The following is a 7,678-nucleotide window of genomic DNA, read 5'->3' as shown; positions in this document are numbered from 1 at the left end:
CTGAGCCCCGGCCCGACAGCCCCGCATCCTCGCAGCAGCTGATGGCGCCGCAGCCGGGGCGGGCGCTGCGGAACCCCGGGCGCAGCTAGCGCGGGGGGGAAGAGCGCTTCCCCGCACCCAGCCCGGCCCGGACCCAGGGCCCCGCCGGCTGGTCGCTCCCTCGGGTCCCGAAGGTGAGGAGGCTGGTCGGTAGGCGTGGGGGTGGACGCCAGGGTGGCCCCGGGTGGGGAGCTGCGCGGCCGAGCTCTGGCAACCCCGGGAGGACTGGCGCGGGGCTGGGCGCCGCAGCGCGCGGGAGGCGGACGGGACTCGCGGCGGGCTGCTGGCAGAAGTTGTCCTCCACCGCCCGGACCTGGGCCCTTCCTGGCGCTGGCGGAGAGTCCAGAGGGGCCAGAGGTCGAGATCCCCCGCCACCTTCCGCCGCACACACCGTCCTTTCTGCCTGCTTTTCCCTGTCCTCCCTGGTACCTCTCTCCCCCATCCTCTTAATCCCCACATGCCCCCACCCTGTCTTCTCTGGAAGTCATATTCGAGGCATAATAAGAGCAGAACATCAAAACAGAAGGGAGTAGGGGGCTCCAGTTTCCCCATATACCCCAATTCCGGGATCTTCAGCTTTGCTGAGGTTGGGGGTCCTGGAATCTTCAGTGGAGAGGGAGAGCCAGAGTTGAGGGGTATTGTGGGAGGAGGGGCCTGGAGTGAGAAAGACCACAAGATCCCTGGGGAATGTGGATCCACCACTAACCAAGTGGCCCCACCTTGCAGACAGAGTCCTCGACATTTGTCAAAGGCTGAATCCTTCCTCCAGACTCAAGTCCCCAGGAGAACCAAGGACCCCAGGGGTGGGGGTGGCGGCAGGATAATTATTTTTTAATACATGCATTTGCTTGCCCTGATGATTCCCAGTAAGACTCAACTCTTCCTCCGTGTTTCACCCACATTCATTGTGGACCTGTCCCTTGCAAGGGATTCCTAGAGACAAAATCCTGCCCTCAGGAGGCTTATGGGTGAGAGCAGGAGCCAGCTGTGTGTACACATACAAGACAAAGACTGTGGTGCCCCCTGCAACCCAGGTTCCAACACATTGCCTGGGACCACAGAGGAGGGAGACAGGCACTCGGGCCTGGGGGATCCAGGGGAGAGGCAGCATTGGAGCTGCCTGAAGAGGCACAGGTCGTCCCGGGAGGCAGAGAGGAGATGGGGTATACAGTAAGTGAGGGGATAGCCACAGCTAGAGGGAAAGTTTCCCATCAGAACAGCAAGAGGTAGAACTGCAAGAGGAGACAGCCGGCAGATGTGGTCTGTGTTTAGGTAGTGAAGGGCCTTACTTTCTGGGATAAGCACGCAGTGGGGTGCTCCTGGTTGCCAGGCACTGTAGTAGCGGATAGGAGGTAAGAACTGCTTTACCTCGCTGAGCCTGTTTCATCATCTATGGAATGGATGTACTCATAGAACCTTCAAGGTGGGGTTGTTGTCAAGATGAGTTCATGTATATAAACTCCTAAGAACAGTGTCGTTCTTAATATTATAAATATTGTTACCTGTGTGTTGATGCCATGTCCCAGAAAGGCTTCTTGAGTTTCCTGCCCCTGGCTTCTGAGTCAGGTAGTGAAGAGGAATAATGACTAAGAAAAAAAATACTTATATTGATCCATTTACTTATTCATTTATAAGTATGCTTGTTCTTCCTAATATACTATGCTAATAGAAAAATGATAAAATAAGTTTAGTATTCCCATTGAGATAAGAAGGCATACCTACTTAAATAATTTTTAAAATATTTATTTATTTATTATCATTATTTTTCAATTTGACCAGAGAGTAAGCTGCCCAGTTGGAGACTCAAACCACAATCAGCTACATGGGAGTCCAGCGCCTTTAACTGCCACAGCACCTGCCGGCCCCAAGAATTTTGTTTTTAAGGTTTTTGTTTTAGGGCACATGTGCTCACGGGAGAGAAAAAGAGACAGAGACAGTGAGAGGGAAAGTGAGAAATCACCTTGGGGGAGGGGGGGGTGGCCATGCTGCAATCCCTTCTCCATTCTCCTCCTGGGATTTTGGGCACACACCTACATGTGTCCCACATGAGTTTGAAGCCACCAGGTCTGGGACAGGAACCGCAGTTGACCATGTGAGAGTCCAACGACCTAACCACTACGCCATCTGCTGGTCCCCCTCTTTAAAGAATTTTTAACAAAATGTGGGTAATGAGTGTTCAGCACAGTATAAAGATATTTGTTTATTCAATATTCTTAGTCCCAAAGAGAAAAAGAAATACTAAGAAAGAAATTGAAAATGGGACAAGAGAATTGTTGTATGTGGGGGGGAGGCAGTGGGGGGGAACCACCAGTTTGCAAGGAAACTCCATGTGTCTAGAAAGCAGGAAGCCTGGGTTCTGGTTGCTCTCCCAGCCACCTCATCTGCCTGAGGGAGAGATGGAGGCAGCATTGAGAGACTAAAGGGGTGGAGGGAAGGTGGGATTCAGATACCCAAGGCAAGACTGGACCGTAAAAATGGTTTGTTCGGAGGTACCAACAGATGATGTGATGGTTACATTGCTGGGCTTCCACGTAGTCAACCACAGTTCGAGTCCTGGATCCGATAGCCTACAACTCACACCGGGCATGTGTATATGCATGCCCAAGATCTTGGGAGGAGAGTAGAGGAGAAGGGATTGCAGTGTGGCCTTCCCTCCTGAAGGGTGATTTCTCTCTTTCTGTCTCTGTCTCTCGGTGACTGGTGAGCACACATGCCCTCTAGCAAAAATCTCTCTAAAAAAAAAGGTTGTTTTTTTCTTTTTAATTATTTATTTACTTGTATTCATTCATTCATTTTATTTTGATTTGACCAGAGAGAGACACAGAGAGAAAGAGAAGGAAAGTGAGAAAGCAAGCCACCAGGTCCAAGACTCAAACCCTGGTCAGCCATGTGGGAGTGTTCAGCGCTTTAACCACCACGCCACCTGCTGGTCCCAAAAGGTTGTTTTTTCTTTATTCATGATAGACCATGTGCATGCACATGAAAGAGAAGAACACCCTCCTCAGGGTCTGGTCACACTGAAATCCCCTTTCTGTAGTCCTCCAGCCTGTTGGATATTGGGCACTCACATGTGTGCCCTGGCCAGGAATTCCAGTCAGTCACCATGTGGGATCTGGCTTCACTTGAGCAGTGCATTCCACTGTGCCATGGATCTAGCCCCATAAAAGTTTTTTTTTTTTTTTTTTTTTTTAGAGAAAGATTTTTGTTATAGGGTACGTGCACGCCCCAGAAAGCTAGAGAGCCAGAAAGTGAGAAATCACCCCCCAGGGGGATGGCCACACCACAGTCCTTTCTCTATTCTCCTCTCAGGATTTTTGGTATGCACACACATGCACCTGGCATGAATTTCAAGCCACTGGGTCTGGTCAAACTGCGGTCACCATGCCAGAGTCCAGCGCCCCAACCACTACGCCACCTGCTGGCATTTTTAAGCTTTTGATTAGCAGAAGATTTTCCACCGATGAATTTGTATTCAAGACTTCATCATCGAAAATAGGAGTAAACCAAGGCCAGCAGGTGACATGGTGGTTAAGGGCGCTGGACTCCCACATGGCTGACTGCAGTTCGAGTCCCAACCAACGGCTTGCTTTCTCACTTTCTCCCTCTCTCTCTCTCTCTCTCCCCCCCCCCCCCGCTTTCTGGTCAAATTGAAGTGGATGGATAAATGGATAAATAAATAAATAAGTAAAATAAAATTAAGTTCTCTCTCTCAAAAAAAAAAAAAAAAAAAAAAAATAGGGGAGGGATAAGACAAGCAAAACTTCCAGCCCTGCCCTTGCCCTTGTCTCCAATCCGGTGGGCAGCATGTGAGGTCTCTTTGTAGAATTCTGGAGCTCTATGGAGGAACATTGAAAAACCACTGACAGATGACTCTGAAAGCCCTTGAGCCCGGAGTACTATGATGCCATGTTTTCTGTGGTCCTCTCACCCCAAAGGGCTGTAAAAGCTGAGAAGGGGAGAGAACTACACTTTGCCGTTTGCAAATTGGCTGTAGGCAAATAGCTGGGAAGGAAATAGGGGTACCCAGAAATTCTAAAGAGAATAAACAGAGTGCCGGCCAGTGGCATGGAGCTTAAGGCAGCTGGATCCCACATTGCCAAATGCATGGTTTGAGTTCCTGACCCAGTGGCTTGAAAAACATGCCAGACATGTGTGCGTGTGTGCCCAAAATCCCTACAGGAGAATGGAGGAGAAGGGATTGCAGCATGGCCATCCTTCCTGGGGGGTGATTTATTGCTTTTCCTCATCTCTGTCTTTCTCACCGTGTGTCTATCTCTGGAGATTACACATCCTTTACGGTAAAACTAAAATAAATAAATAAATAAAAATGGTGAGGGTTAGAAGGTACCATGGTAATTGAGGCACTGGACTCCCACATGGCTGACAACAGTTTTGAGTTCCGGACCTGGTGGCTTGAAAATTATATTGGGCACATATGCATGCATACCCAAATCCCAGGAGGAGAGTAGAGCAGAAGGAATGGCAGCATGGCCATCCCCCCCCAGGGGGTGATTTCTCGCTTTCCCTCTCTCTCTCTCTCTCTCTCTCTGGCAAGTGCAGGTTCTCTATGACAAAAACCTTTTAAAAAAAAATTATGAACCTTGTGTATTAGGTGCTTTTTAGTCTTGGTGACAATTTCTTTTCTTTTTTTTTTTTGGAGAGGTTTTCACTATAGGGCACGTGCACTCACCAGACAGACAGAGAGAGACATAGAGACAGAAAGTGAGAAATCACCCCCCAGGGGGGATGGTCACGCCGCAATCCCTTCTCTATTCTCCTCTCGGGATCTTGGGCACGTACACACACGCGCCCGGCATGAGTTCCAAGCCACCGGGTCCGGGATGCGAACCACGGTCAACTACGTGGGAATCCAGCGACATAGCCATTACGCCACTGCCTGGACCAAGTCCTTAGGAATGAGCTCCACAGTCCGCCATGTGGGAGTCCAACGCCCTTAACCACTATGCCACCTGCTGGTGCCAACACTTTCTTTTTTAATGATCCTTTTCTCATTAAGCTAGAAGATTAAGATTTCTAGCTAGAAATTAAGATTTCTTATCAAGCTAGAAAATTCAAAAAGGAGGCCAGCAGGTGGTGTGTGGTTAAGGCGCTGGACACTCCCACATGGCCGATCACAGTTCAAGTCCAGGACCTGGTAGCTTACTTTTCCACTCCCCCCTCCCCGTGTCTCTCTCTGGTCAAACTAAAATAAATGAATGAATAAATAAAATTAAATAATAATTTTTTTTAAAAAAAGAAAGAAAATTCTAAAAGAACTAGGAACATCTGAAGGAGGGAAGCAGAAATAACGGCAGGCATTGAGGTGGTCAGGACAGTGGACAGAGGCGAGTGATCCTCTGCATAGAGCTGGGCACCTGGGGCTGGGTGTGGGGATGGTGGAACTGTTAGCGCTGACCTATCAGCTGCTGCCACTGCCTGGACCAAGTCCTCAGGAATGAGCTCCTGCAGCCCAGAACTTCCAGGGCTGCATTCCTCATGTGAAAACCTGATGTTTCCCTGGCTCGGGCTTTTTGAAGTGCTTGTGACATCCCAGCCCCACAGAGATTTGTGTTGTCCCTGGTTCCTCTCCCTACTACATCTCCCACCCTCCCCCAAACAAATGAAACAACAACATCTAAGAAAGAATATTTGCCAAGATCATTTGTGACCCAAATTTCCGCCCTAAGAAGAGCAGGCTGCCTACTTGGAAGCAAATACTCAAGTCCTTCTGGGAAAGCACAGAAACAGCTGGTTGGCTCAGCCTCTCACTGTGGCCAGGGTCCAGTCTCCAGGGCTGTGTGGGAAGGGCTTTTACTCTTCAGACACATTTGCATAGCAGTAGCTGGGAACAGACCTCTTCTTTCTGCATCTTAACTAAGCGAGGCCCTTTATTCTCCAGGTGGGCACACAACAGACACACAGATGCAGGAGAATCAAGAAATGTACATACATGCTTCCTGAGGTACACGCTAAACCCAAGCACAAGGACAGATACATAGACACACATGTCCCGGTCTAGACACACAATTTCCCAGACACATACTCACCTGCTTCTCCTGAGTTATGCACCAGTCTGTCTGACCGCCTGCTTGACATCTGTTTATTTGAGTCTGAGGTTTCTTGGGCAAGTCAAGTCTAACATGCCTGTCTCAACCTTACCTTCTCTATACACCTGCCCCTCCATCAGTCTCCCCCATCCCCACGTGTTCGCTCTTATGCATTCTACAAAGGTTTACTGAGTACCTTCTATTTGCCAGGTACTGTGCTAGGGAGCAAAGAAAAAGCCTTTCATCTTCTGTTGCTAACAATCTGGCAGGAGAAATAGACAATAAACAAACATTTAATATGCTTATGTGGTAATAAATTCATGGAAGAAAAATAAGGCAGATTAAGGGAGTGCAGAGTGACAGAAGACTCTATTGTCAGTGGGTGATCAGGCCCCAAGGAGGTGACATTTGAACAGAGTCCTGAAAGAAAGAAGGGAATGGACCATGACGATATCTTGGCGAAGGGCATTGTGGCAGAGGGCACAGCACATTCAAAGTCCCTGAGGCTTTGAATGGCTTGACATGTTTAGGAAACTGCAAAGAAGCCCGAGTGGTTGGGATGGAGCCAGCAGTGGGGAGAGTGGTAGCTGAGAGAGCTGGGGGCAGACCATGGAGGCCTGAGGTTTGAAAAGAACTTTGGGTGTGGTCTTAAGTATGATGGGAAGCGTTGGAGAGTTCTGAGTAGAAGACAGGGAGACATGATCAGACTTATATTTACGAAAGGACATCTGACTCCTCGAGAAACACGGGGGAAAGCGAGAAGCCGGTTAAGGGGCTGTGGCAGTGGTGCACCAGAGGGAAGTTGGTGGCTTGGACTACAGCGTTAGCAGTGGAGGTAATGAGAGGCCATTAGATTTGGAATAATTTTTGGAGGTAGGGCAAATGGGATGTGCAAATAGATTTGTTATACAATATAAAGAAAGGAAAAATCGGGCCGGCAGATGACATGGTGATTAAAGTGCTGAATTTCCACGTGGTCAACCAAGATTCAAGTCCTGGAACTGACACCTTACTTTCTTGCGTTTCCTTTCTCTCTCTGGTCAGATTTTAAAATAATAATAAATAAATAATAACAAATGCAATGAAATAAATCAATGATTCTTAAAAAAAAAAAAAAAAAAGGCAGGGCTAGCAGGGGCGTAGGGGCTAAGGCACTGGACTCCTACATGGCCACCCACCATGCTCAAGTTCTGGACTTGGAGGCTTAAAACACACTAGGTGTACGTACATGTGTACATAAAATCCTGAGAGGAGAATGGAGGAGAAGGAATTGCGGCGTGGTCATCCCTCTTGGGGGTGTGATTTCTCACTTTCTATCTACCTCTTCTTTTTTTTTTTTTTTTTTGAAAGGTTTTCGCTATAGGGCATGTGCGCTCGATAGACAGACAGAGAGAGACAAAGAGACAGAAAGCAAGAAATCACCCTCCAGGGGAGATGGCCATGCCACAGTCCCTTCTCCTCCATTCTCCTCTCGGGATCTTGGGCACGCACACACACGTGCCCGGAGTGAGTTCTAAGCCACCGGGTCCGAGACGTGAACCACAATCGACTACGTGGGAGTCCAGTGACATAGCCATTACGCTAACTGCTCG

The 7,678-nt window shown here is 48.7% G+C and overlaps 1 protein-coding gene across 1 annotated transcript in view; it reads left to right on the top strand.

The window, feature by feature from the left end:
• Positions 1–103: 103 nt before the first annotated feature.
• CCDC92B (coiled-coil domain containing 92B) overlaps positions 104–7,678 on the top strand; it is a 31,336-nt gene continuing 23,761 nt past the window's right edge. Inside the window, exon 1 of the mRNA XM_027767879.1 lies at positions 104–173. The gene's annotated coding sequence lies outside the window, so the exon portion shown is untranslated. The remainder of the gene's footprint in view (positions 174–7,678) is intronic.

This window comes from Tupaia chinensis, unplaced genomic scaffold (assembly GCF_000334495.1).
Source record: "Tupaia chinensis unplaced genomic scaffold, TupChi_1.0 Scaffold144899_1, whole genome shotgun sequence".
Classification (NCBI taxonomy): Eukaryota; Metazoa; Chordata; class Mammalia; order Scandentia; family Tupaiidae; genus Tupaia; species Tupaia belangeri.
The sequence above is the reverse complement of the archived record's forward strand: the minus strand, read 5'-3'. Positions and strand labels throughout refer to the sequence as shown.